We start from the raw sequence: 12,218 nt of genomic DNA, 5'->3' as shown, positions 1-12,218 counted from the left end.
ATTTAATATATATATTTTTTATTTATATTTTTTTATTTACGTATTTTTATTTTTATTTTTTTTATTCATATTTTTTATTTACTTATTTTTATTTCTATTTTTATTTTTATTTCTATTCTTTTTTATTTTTTATTTTTTATTTATTTATTTATAATAACTTTTGTTTAATTATTTATTTTTATTTATTGATATATTTATAAATTTTTAATTCAATTTTTTATCATATATTTTTATATATTTTTTATTAAATCATTATATTTTTAATTATTTCTTTTTATTTATTGTTATCTTTATTTGCTATTTTATTTCATTTTTTTATTTATTTGTTTCATCATTAATTATTTATTTTTTTTATTTTTTTATTTTATTGTTCATTTATTTATTTATTTTATTTATTCTTTCATTTATTTATTCATTATTAATTATTTTTATTTTTATTTAATTTAATTTTTTATTTGTATTTATTTATAGTAACTTTTTTTGTTTTACAGAATTTAATTTTTTAATTTTTTATTAACTTTATTTTTATTGATTTTTATTTATATTTATTTTTTTTATTTTTTATTTATTTATTTTTATTTATTTATATTTTTATTTGTTTATTTTTATTTAATTTTATTCATTTATTTTTATTCATTTATTTATTTATTGTTACTTATTTCTTTTTATTTATTTATTTTTATTTATTACAATAATATTTATTTACTTATTTCTTATTTAATTTTTATTTATAAATTTTTATTTATGTATATTTTTATTTTTATTTATTCATTCCTTATTTTTATTTATTTACTGTTATTTATTTTATGTCTTTATTATTTTTTAATTTTTATATTTTTTTATTTTATAATTTTTTTTATTTTTAATTATCTATTTGTTTATTAAATTATTTTTATATTAAATTTTTTAGTTTATATTTATATTTTATGTATTTTTATTGTTTTTATTTTTTATTTTTTGTTTTAGTTTTTTATTTTATCTTTGTCTTTTATTTTTTATTTTAATTATTTATATTTTTAGTGTTTTATTTTTACTATTTTATTTTTTTATATTTATATAATTTTTCTATTTTGCTTTTTATTTTTTATTTTCGGATTTTTTAATTTTTTTCTTTTTTATTTTTTTCTTAATTTTTAAAATTTTAATAATCTTATTTATTCATCTTTCATTTATTTAATTTTTATTTATTTAATTTTATTATTTCCTTTTTTTAGTTATTTTTATTTTTATTTTTTATATATATATTTATTTTTATTTATTTATAATTTATTTATTTATATTTATTTTTATTTTATTTTATGTTTTATTTTTATTTTTTTATTATTTTTAATCATTTATTTTTATTTTTTAATTTATTTTTATTTATATTTATTTTAGTTGTCTTTATTTTTTATTTACTTATTTAGTTATTTTTATTGATTTATTTAGTTATTTTTTTAGTTATCTGTTTATTGTAATTTATTTATTTATAAATTTTTATTTATTTTTATTTTTAATTTTTTATTTATTTTTATTTATTTATTTTTATTTATTTTTGTATTTATTTTTATTTTATTTATTTATTTTTTATTTTTATTTATTTATTTTTTGTTTTTTCTTCTTTTTTAAAATTTTTATTTGTTTTTATTCGTTTATTTTTATTTATTTTAGTTTATTAATTTTTCTATTTATTTATTTTTATTAATTTTTATTTACTTTTTATTTTTATTTATTTTTTATTTATGTATTATTTTTATTTTTATTTATTTTTATTTTTCATTTATTTTTATTTTTTATTTTATTTATCTTTATTTTATTTTTATTTTTATTTATTAATTTATTACTTTATTTATTTATATTATTTATTTTTATTTATATTTTTATTTTATTTTCTTTTTATTTTTTATTTTCATTTATTAGTTTTTATTTATTTTTATTTATTTCTATTTTTTTTTATTTTTATTTGCTTATTTTTATTTATTTATTTTTATTTAATAACTTTTTTTAAATCACTCTTAGAACTAGCAGTGCTGGACACGGCCTTTGTATTTAATAGAAAACTGTTTAAACAAATAGAAAGCCACTAGGACCAACCTTTGCGGACATTTTTATGTGTTCCTGGAATAGCACATCCTTGAAGAATGCCCCTTGGCCTATCGCCCTCTTTTTTTTATTCTCGATATGTAGACGATACGTTTGCTCTTTTTAAATAAGAAAACGTTTCCGACTGATTTCATGATTTGGCAATACCTGTCTCAGCACCATCACTTTTACCTTGGAGAAGGAACAGAATTCTAAACTGGCCTTTTTAGCTGTTTTGTTTTTCAAAGAAAATGGCCGTTTCAATACTACTAAATTTAGAAGAAGAACTTTCACTGGTCTTGGGTCAAACTTTTATAGCTTCTGCTTTTCTAATTTCAAACTGAACTCGGTCCACACTCAGACACCGTGCTTTAACTCTCACTTCTAGTTGGGCCCTTTTTCATGAAGAAATCCTTTTCCTGCAACAATAGTTTAATAATAATTGCTTTCCAAACAAAACTTTCCATAGAATTCTTTCCAGACTACTGAACAAATCATTCAACCCCATAGTAAACTTTAATGTCCCTAAACTTCCTATATACGCCGTTTTCCCATTTTTACATGATAGCTTTAGAAAGGATTTCATTAGGATCGTTCAGAAGAACTTTGCGGCCATTGACATCAAACTCATCCCAAAAAATCCAAAGACAATCTGCTCGCTCTTCAGGTTTAAAGATCGGCTTTGACCCTTTGATGTCGTCTGGTGTTGTTTATGAATATACTTACCCCAGATGTAGTCTGGGAACATATGTCGGATCTACCAGGCGGCTTCTCAGGGTCAGGGCCGACTCCCATAAGCGGGTTACAGAAGTGGATCCAGATCTAACCTGTGTAAGAAATGCCACAAGTGCAAAACGCATATAGATTACGAAGATTTTAAAGTTATTGGCCAAGCACAGAACCAACAAAAACTTCAGATACTTGAGTCGTTAAATATTAAACTACGGGTTCCCTCATTAAACACTCAAACTGCCTCTATTCATTGTTTCTGTCATAGCTCATTACTATTTGTACCTCTGATCTTTTGCTTTTTTTTTCAAATATTTTGCTTTTACTGTTAGTGTGGTTCTGTCGTTTGCGTTGTAAGATTAACGGCTTCTGCTTTTTATATAAGTATATTACTGTCTTAGTTTGTTTCTCCATTCTTTGAAAATCTTCTCAAAATTAAACAATTTTAATTTTTTTTATTTATTTGGCGTGTTTTGTGATTTTGCTATTTTTAATGTGATCTTGTATAACCATGTGTCAGTATGTAACGTGATTTTATGCTTTGTGTGTGTGTATTTTTGTGTGCTCTAGTGTGTGTAATTTTGAACAGCCTTTATAGATTTTTAGTGATCAATATTTTAACGTAGTTCAGTTTTAGCAGCTCAGTACTTTTATTTATTTATTTGATTTTCCATAGAACTCACTATTGATGTGATTATGAATCACGAAACTTAGGAAGCAATATAGGAAGTGTGAATCGCCAGAGTATTCGTGCCCTTGACTACAATTTAATGTGCACTGAGTCTGCTAGATATATATATATATATATATATATATATATATATATATATATATATATATATATATATATATATATATATATATATATATAAAATTTATATATATATATATCTGCACATACATACATATATACAATAATATCTCTCTCTCTCTCTCTCTCTCTATATATATCTATCTCTCTATCTCTCTCTCTATCTATATATATATATATATATATATATATATATATATATATATATATATATATATATATATATATATATATATATATAAGAATAGTGTCTTTTAAAATTTTACATTGATGATGTAATACATCATATATAAATAATAGTGTGATTATACGTATATTATATAGATGACCCCCTTGATTGCATACTAAGAAGCCTACAGCTATATGACCCTTATACACGTATATATACACAAATATAAATATATATATATATATATATATATATATATATATATATATATATATATATATATATATATAAGACAGAATAGTGTCTTTTATATTTACCTTATGATGGAATGTGACATTATATAAATAATAGTGTGATTATATATACATTTATAGATGACCCCTTGATTATATATATATATATACAGCTATATGATATATATATATATATATACAAAAGTATATATATATACATATATTTATATATATATATATATATATATATATATATATATATATATATATATATATATATATATATATATATATATATGTATATATATATGTATGTGCATATATATATTTATGTTATGTATATATATATACACATATATAAATATATATATATATATATATATATATATATATATATATATATATATATATATATACACAGTATACAAATATATATACATGTATAATGTGGAATAGAAATAAATATGTGACTATATGTATGTGTATGTATGTATGTAGGTGGAATGTATGTATGCGTTATATATATATATACAATAAATATATATATATATAACTATATAATATATATATATATATATATATATATATATACATACTGTATATATATATATATATTATATCCAACTTCCCGACTCATAATACCCAATGGACAACATTTATATATATATATATATCTATGAATAATATATAAATCATATACAATATATATATATATGTATTTATACTCACGTCGGGATATATATATAGGTGGATAGCATATATATATATACTGGGCCATACAAATATATATCGGAACCTGTATATACTATATATATATATATACCTACAGTAATATATATATATACCATATATTTTCCCCATATATATATACTATATATATAATGGACAACATATATATATATATATATATGAATAAGATGAAATATCAATATACAATCACGTATGGAATAGATATATATTTCTGACTACGTATATATATATATATATATATATATGGAAAGCAAGGGCGTTTTTTTTTGTATATATATGGGTAATATATATACTTTCCATATAGAGATATGGGTATCGATCCCGATATAGTCAGTAAATATATTTATGTTCCACACGTGATATATATATGATGATATATATATATATATATATCAGAAGGATAATTATATATGAAATATATGTCCATTGGGTCATATATATATATATATATATATATATATATGGTATATATATATATATATATATAGGTATATTATACAGTTATATATATATATCGACTTATATTTTATATGGCTGTATATATATATATATATATATATATATATATATATCCATATACAGTACTGGGTATCGATCCCGATATATATAGAAATTTATTTATGTTATACTGTGATTGTGTATATATGATTTATATATTATTCATCATAGGGATAATATATATGAAATGTTGTCCATTATCATATGCTGAGTATATATGGGGAATATATACTGTATATATATATATTATATTATATAGGTAATATATATATATATATATATATAGGTTATATATCTATTTGTATGGCCCAGTATATATATATATATATCCATATATATACTGTATATATATATATATATATATATATACTATATATATATATATATATATATATATATATATATATATATATATATATATATATATATATATATATATATATTATATATATATTTTGTGTGTGTGTATGTATGAATGAATAAGAATGAATATGAGCGTTTATATAAGGTAAAATGCCAATACTTTATTATTTCCATTTTTTATGCATAGATATGATGCTCTTAACGATTTTATTCATGGTTTATAAAGCAGATTTAATGAGACACCAATAATTAAGTAATTTTAGGTCTGGTCATTATTTTTCGAGTCTAGTTTCTGAGAACATTTCTAGAAACATGTACAAGATACAAATTCTTTTCCTCTGGAATCTTGTTTCGCCTGGACTGAAGACTTCAACACTTTTCTCAAAACTTATTTTGGAAATGTCTTTTTCTCCCATTTTTATTCCAGTTTCCGTTAGAATCTGTAAGTAAAATTATATGCTTTGAAGAAGTAGAAGAAAAGGTAACCATAATTCCAGTATTGGAAACATGGGGAGTTTAAAACTTTGGACAAGATATTGTTAAAAATGTTTTTCGAGGACTGACGAGCCATCTACATGGAGAGGCCAATATGGTTAAGTCTGCTCTCAGGAAGTGGAACAACCACACTGAAAATGATGACACCATTCTGAAGGAAGAATTTCATAACCAAAAGAATGAGGATTTAGAGAAGGAGTTAATGAAAGGATGGTCCTGTGTTGAAGAACTTCGGAAAGCTCTTGTTGATGCTCGGGAAATAAGGAAAATTGAAAGTAAAAATAAGACTTTTCCTCGAATAACTAATGCGTAAATAAGAAAAGTGAAGAATGGGAGGACGCCATGATTAATAAATAAAAGGGTATTGAACAACTGAAGTACTTCCTCGCTCACCAAGAAACGGAACTTGAAAAGAACAAAGGAAAAATACTCGAACTGGAAGATGAAAAATGTGAATAAGGTCTACAGTCTTATCTCGAGGAAAAGTTGAAGGCCCATGACTCGCAGAGAAAGAAGATGAGGAAAGAGCTGTGAGGACACCAGCGAGCCTCACGCCAAGAAATTCATGTTCCTTGAGCAAGAAGTGGCGCTCTTGACAACAGTCTTGGAAAAGAGGCCCAGAGGGATAAATTAGGTGTCCAGAAGGTCCAGAAGCTGGACGATCGAACTCAATCGCTCCAACAGAACTTGGCTGAGAAGGAACCGCAAATTGTCTCATCGAAGGAAAACCTCAACAATGAAAGAGAACCGCTCTGCCGAACTGGGGGTTGGAAGGAAAAAGAGGTAGTCCAGACGAAGAAGAAACAAAGCAGGAGGAACAACCCCCCAAAGTTAAGCAGGTCTGTGGAGGATTCTGACTAGCCTCCTGTTGACTCTGCTGTGTGTCGCTCCGGAGGTGCTGCCATCTTCTGGGTCCTTTCGACGGGATCTGATGGAGGATGGGTGTTGCCCACGGGAGTCCCCCCACACCCATTATCTAGCCAGCCCCGTCGAATGGGCCCAGAAGACTGCAATGCCCTGGAACATGATGCAACATGATACCTGGCTTCCTCTAAGAAAGCAGCCTCTGGGTCGGACCCTTCCCTTCAAGGCTACCCTCAAGAGACTGGCGAGTCTTGGTGGCTTTTAGGGCCCATCCTTGAAGTTATTGGGCTCTCTCCAGGCCCACTTCCCCAGCCTGGCAGAATACCTGCCTTCCTCCGAGGAAGCAGCTCTGGGTTGGACCCTTCCCTTCAAGGCTGCCCTCAAGGGACTGGCGAGACTTGGGGGCTTTTGGGCCTCATCCTTGAAGTTCTTGGGCCCTCTCCAGGCCTGCTTCCCTAGCATGGCAGCTTACCTACCTTCCTCCGAGGAAGCAGACTCTGGGTTGGACCCTTCCCTTCAAGGCTGCCCTCAAGGGACTGGCGAGCCATGGGGCTTTTGGGCCTCATCCTTGAAGTTCTTAGGCCCTCTCCAGGCCCGCTTCCCCAGCTTGGCAGGATACCTGCTTTCCTCTGAGGAAGCAGTCTCTGGGTTGGACCCTTCCCTTCAAGGCTGCCCTCAAGGGACTGGCGAGCCTTGGGGGCTTTTGGGCCTTATCCTTGAAGTTCCTGGGCCCTCTCCAGGCCCACTTCCCCAGCCTGGCAGGATACCTGCCTTCCTCCGAGGAAGCAGCCTCTGGGTCGGACCCTTCCCTTCAAATCTGCCCTCAAAAGGCTGGCGAGCCTTGGGGGCTTTTGGGGCCCATCCTTGAGAGGCTTGGGCCCTCTCCAGGCCCGCTTCCCCAGCCTGGCAGGATACCTACCTTCCTCCAAGGAAGCAGCCTCTGGGTTGGACCCTTCCCTTCTCCATACTGGTTGCTTTCTCTAACCCAGCTTTTCAAATATGACACTTGCTCTCTCTGAAGGCTTCCAGATGATTTGAAGCATCTCGGAGATTGTTCCTGGAGTTTTTGGAATTTGGTACATGTCTGAGTGGCATTTATCTCGTTCTTCCAGGAGCTGGAGACTGAAGGATTCCAAAATGTCTTCAAGGAAAATCCCGAAGGTTTTAGATTGTTTTAACATTGAGTTAACCATTACTTACAGTTCTTTTTCTGACACATAAGCAGTTTCTTTACTTTAACGAGTCGTCTTCTATAATCTTATGGGATTCCCTATTACTAATATACTTAGATATCTCCCGATGATGAGAGAAGAATTCTGGGTATTTTTGAAGACGCCTTCACGACTCCAGGATCTTTTGAAGCAGTCTTTACCTCCTGAAGCATTCTTGGAGAGGCCCCAGAAGCCTCCGGAATTCATCTCCAAGAATGTGGGCTTATTCATCTCCAAAAATGTGGACTTCCCCTTAAGAAATCTTCAAAGCCTTTCATATCTAATTTCTTCTCCATAAAACTCTGTTCTTTAGTATTGTGCAAGAAATCCAAAGGCTACAGAGCCTGGAAATTGTCTTGGCCTTTGGAAGCCCCAGATGCCTCGGGAATTCTCAGAAACCTTTGGAATTTCCAGATTCCCTACTGTCACCCCAGGGATGACAAGAATGATCTGGACAAGATCCACTTGGAACATAGAGGCCTTGGGAATTCCCAGAAACCTTTGGAAATCCCAGATTCCCTACTGTCACCCCAGGGATGACAAGAATGATCTGGACAAGATCCACTTGGAACATAGAGGCTATATACCTTTAGTTGTGATCTCTATACCATCATTACGTAGTTCGATGGTCTTCCACCAGGGTGGCTCTGCAAAGAATTGCAGCCATCTTTAAAGTTCTGGTAACCCACAAATTGACCAGGGGCTTAGCGCGATTGAGAAATTTTTCTATCGTTAATGTTTAATGAGTAAGTGTGCAGCGAATATTTACAGTTTAGTGAGTGAGTGTTTAGTGAATGTTTATGAGCAAGTGTTTAGTGAGTGTTTAGTTTAGGGTTTAGTGAATGATTTGTGAATGTTAGTGAAAGTTTCGTGTGTAAGTATTCAGTGAATGTTTAGTGAGTCTTTAAGGTTTAGCGAATGTTAGTGAATGTTTATTGTGTAAGTATTCAGTGAATGTTTACTAAGTGTTTAGGGTTTAGTGAATATTTTGTGAATGTTAGTGAATGTTTAGTGAGTGTTTAGGGTTTAGTGAATGTTTTGTGAATGTTAGTGTTTAATGTGTAAGTATTCAGTGAAGGTTTAGTGAATGTTTTGTGAATGTTAGTGAATGTTTAGTGTGTAAGTATGCAGTGAATGTTTAGTGAATGTCTTGTGAATGTTAGTTTAGTGAATGTTTAGTTTGTAAGTATTCAGTGAATGTTTAGTTAGTGTTTAGGGTTTAGTGAATGTTTAATGTGTAAGTATTCAGTGAATGTTTAGTGAGTTTTTAGGGTTTAATGAATGTTTTGTGAATGTTAGCATTTTCTGAATGTTTAGTGTGTAAGCATTCAGTGAATGTTTAGTGAGTGTTTAGGGCTTTATGAATATTTAGTTTGTGTTTAGTGAGTGCTTAGGGTTTAGTGAAAGTTTAATGAATGTTAATGTTTAGTGAATGTTTAGTTTTTACATATTCAGTGAATGTTTAGTGAGTCTTTAGGGTTTAGTGAATGTTAGTGTTTCATGAATGTTTAGTAAGTATTCAGTGAATGTTTAGTGAGTGTTTAATGAATGTCTTGTGAAGATTAGTGTTTAGTGAACGTTTAGTGTGTAAGTGTTTCGCGACTGTTTAATGAGTGATTATGAATGTTCATTGACTGTTTAATGTTTAACGAGTGTTTAGGGATTTAATGAGCATTTAGGGTTTAGTGAGTATTTAGTGTTTAATGCATGTTTAGGGTTTAGTGAGTGATAGTGTATAGTGAGTACTTAGTGAACTTTTAGTGATGGTGAGTGCTTAGTGTATGCTTATTGAGTGTTTAATGTTTAATAAATGTTTAGGATTAAGTGAGTGTTTAGTGAGTGTTTACTGAGCATTTGGGGTACAGTGAGTATTTAGTGACTGTTTAGTGTTTTATGAGTGTTTAGTGAGAGTTTAGTGTATGGTGAGTGCCTAGTGAGTGTTTAGTATTCAGTGAGTGTTTAGTGTTATTTAGTTTGAGTGAATAGTAAGTGTGAGTGTTTAAGTGAGGGTGAGTGAGTGTTATGTAAATGTGTGTTTAGTGAGTGTGAGTGTAAAGTAAGTGTGAGTGTTTAGTGAGTGTAAGTGTATTGTGAATGTTAGTGTTAAGTGATTGTACATTACCGTTTAGTTAGTGTTTAGTGACTGTACATTACTGTTTAGTTAGTGTTTAGTGACTGTATGCAAAGAGAGTCCTGGAATTTACAGGAACCATTTATGCTAAACACTGCTTAAATCCAAGAGCAGATGCTTTGGCCTTGACCACAATGGTTGGAGTGCTTAGGCCAACCTGTTTTTGTAAGGTAATTTTTCTCTGTGAAATTGGGTCAAGTTATAATAATTAATGATAATAACAATCATAATAATAATAACAGCAACAATAATAATTATAATAACAATAGTAAAAATATTAATAGTAATAAGATAATAATAATAGTAATAATAATAATAATAATAATAATAATAATAATAATAATAATAATAATAATAATAATAATAATAATAATAATAATAATAATAATAAAGTATAGTACTATGAGCTGGACCGAGACCTTTCAGTATGGCTGCCCAAGGTCACACACTCGGCAGGGAGATCGCCACCCCCGCGATTGACATTCTATGAATTATACTGAGACCACCGAAAGATAGATCTATTTTCGGTGGCCTTGATTATACGCTGTAGCGGCTGTACAGAAAACTCGATTGCACCGAAGAAACTTAGCCGCATTTTTAACTTGTTTATTTTGAACCCTTTCTGTTTGGTTGTTACTGTATTCATTAGTTAGGATAACATAGTTACTCATTAATGTTTTGCTTTGAAGACGACATGGGATGGAAAGGATTCTTAATATTAATCTACTTGAACCTACAGCATTCTGCCTTCAAACGCCCCAAAGCCACTCATGAGGAGAAGTTTTTGTTGCTTCTTCAATCCATTGTTAACTCAGCATCCTTGCAACTCAGGGACAACTCCTAATCCAGGAAATTTGGAGGGCTAATTCTTCATAGGACAAACCTCTGAGCAAATACATCATGGAGAAATTCAGCCCCATTCCTGCAGTACCAAGGGCTGGGTGAAATCCATACCTTCCATGCAGCCTTGTGATAAATAGATCTGTTATCCTTATCAGTGCCTCACCTAGTGCCCAGGGAGGGTGCACTTACTTACTTGGATAAGACTGGACCTATGCATCAGTGGCAAGGGGCTGCCCTATCATTTCCTGTGGTACCCTTATTGGAGCTCTTGGCTATCACTAATGTAGCCAGATTGTATGTGCACTTACACACACACACAGTTAAATTTGTTCAAGAGCCAGCTCTGGAGAGTCAGGTAAATTTTTATTTGGTTTAGTACTAGTGAATCAAGGAGTTTACAATATTCTGAAGAAACATATTGCCATTCACTAACTCCTCATTTAAGAAAACCCAGTTGACCTCCTAATAATGGATCTGATGGTTCTGCAGCAAGACTACTGAAGATCTACTTTGGTACTGAGGCTCTCACTGGCTCATCTAAGAAGGACTTTAAAAGAAACAGGATGCATTCAAGGCCCCTACCAGGGCAACAGTAGTGATTTTAAGGCATTCTCCTTGAGAAGGGCCATATGGTTTGTAGAACAAATGACGCAATTTTAGTGCCAAGTCCATCCACCAAATTCAAGGCAACTGATCCACTTTAGATACCGCTCATCTAGATGCAGTTACAGGCAATACCACCACAGTAGACCACTTCACTTCTGTCCCCTTCCCCTTGTGTCTCTTGATTATTGCAAATGAAAAACAACTCATGAAGGATGGACAGATACCCTGCTTAGGACAACTGCAGAATGCAGATATGGAACCTTACACAATCTACTCCTTCCATGTGGACCATAAACACACTTGTGGAAGCTGTTCATCAACCATTGTTACGAGCTGCACCTCCACTGTGGAGTCAAGCTCTCTTTTCATCATAAAAAATTAGTAGATTCTGGCCAATTCATATGTAACAATCCATTTGCAGCATCCCAATCTGTTCATGCTGTGCAGATGTTTG

This window comes from Macrobrachium rosenbergii, chromosome 22 (genome assembly GCF_040412425.1).
Source record: "Macrobrachium rosenbergii isolate ZJJX-2024 chromosome 22, ASM4041242v1, whole genome shotgun sequence".
NCBI classification, from domain to species: Eukaryota; Metazoa; Arthropoda; class Malacostraca; order Decapoda; family Palaemonidae; genus Macrobrachium; species Macrobrachium rosenbergii.
The sequence above is the reverse complement of the archived record's forward strand: the minus strand, read 5'-3'. Positions refer to the sequence as shown.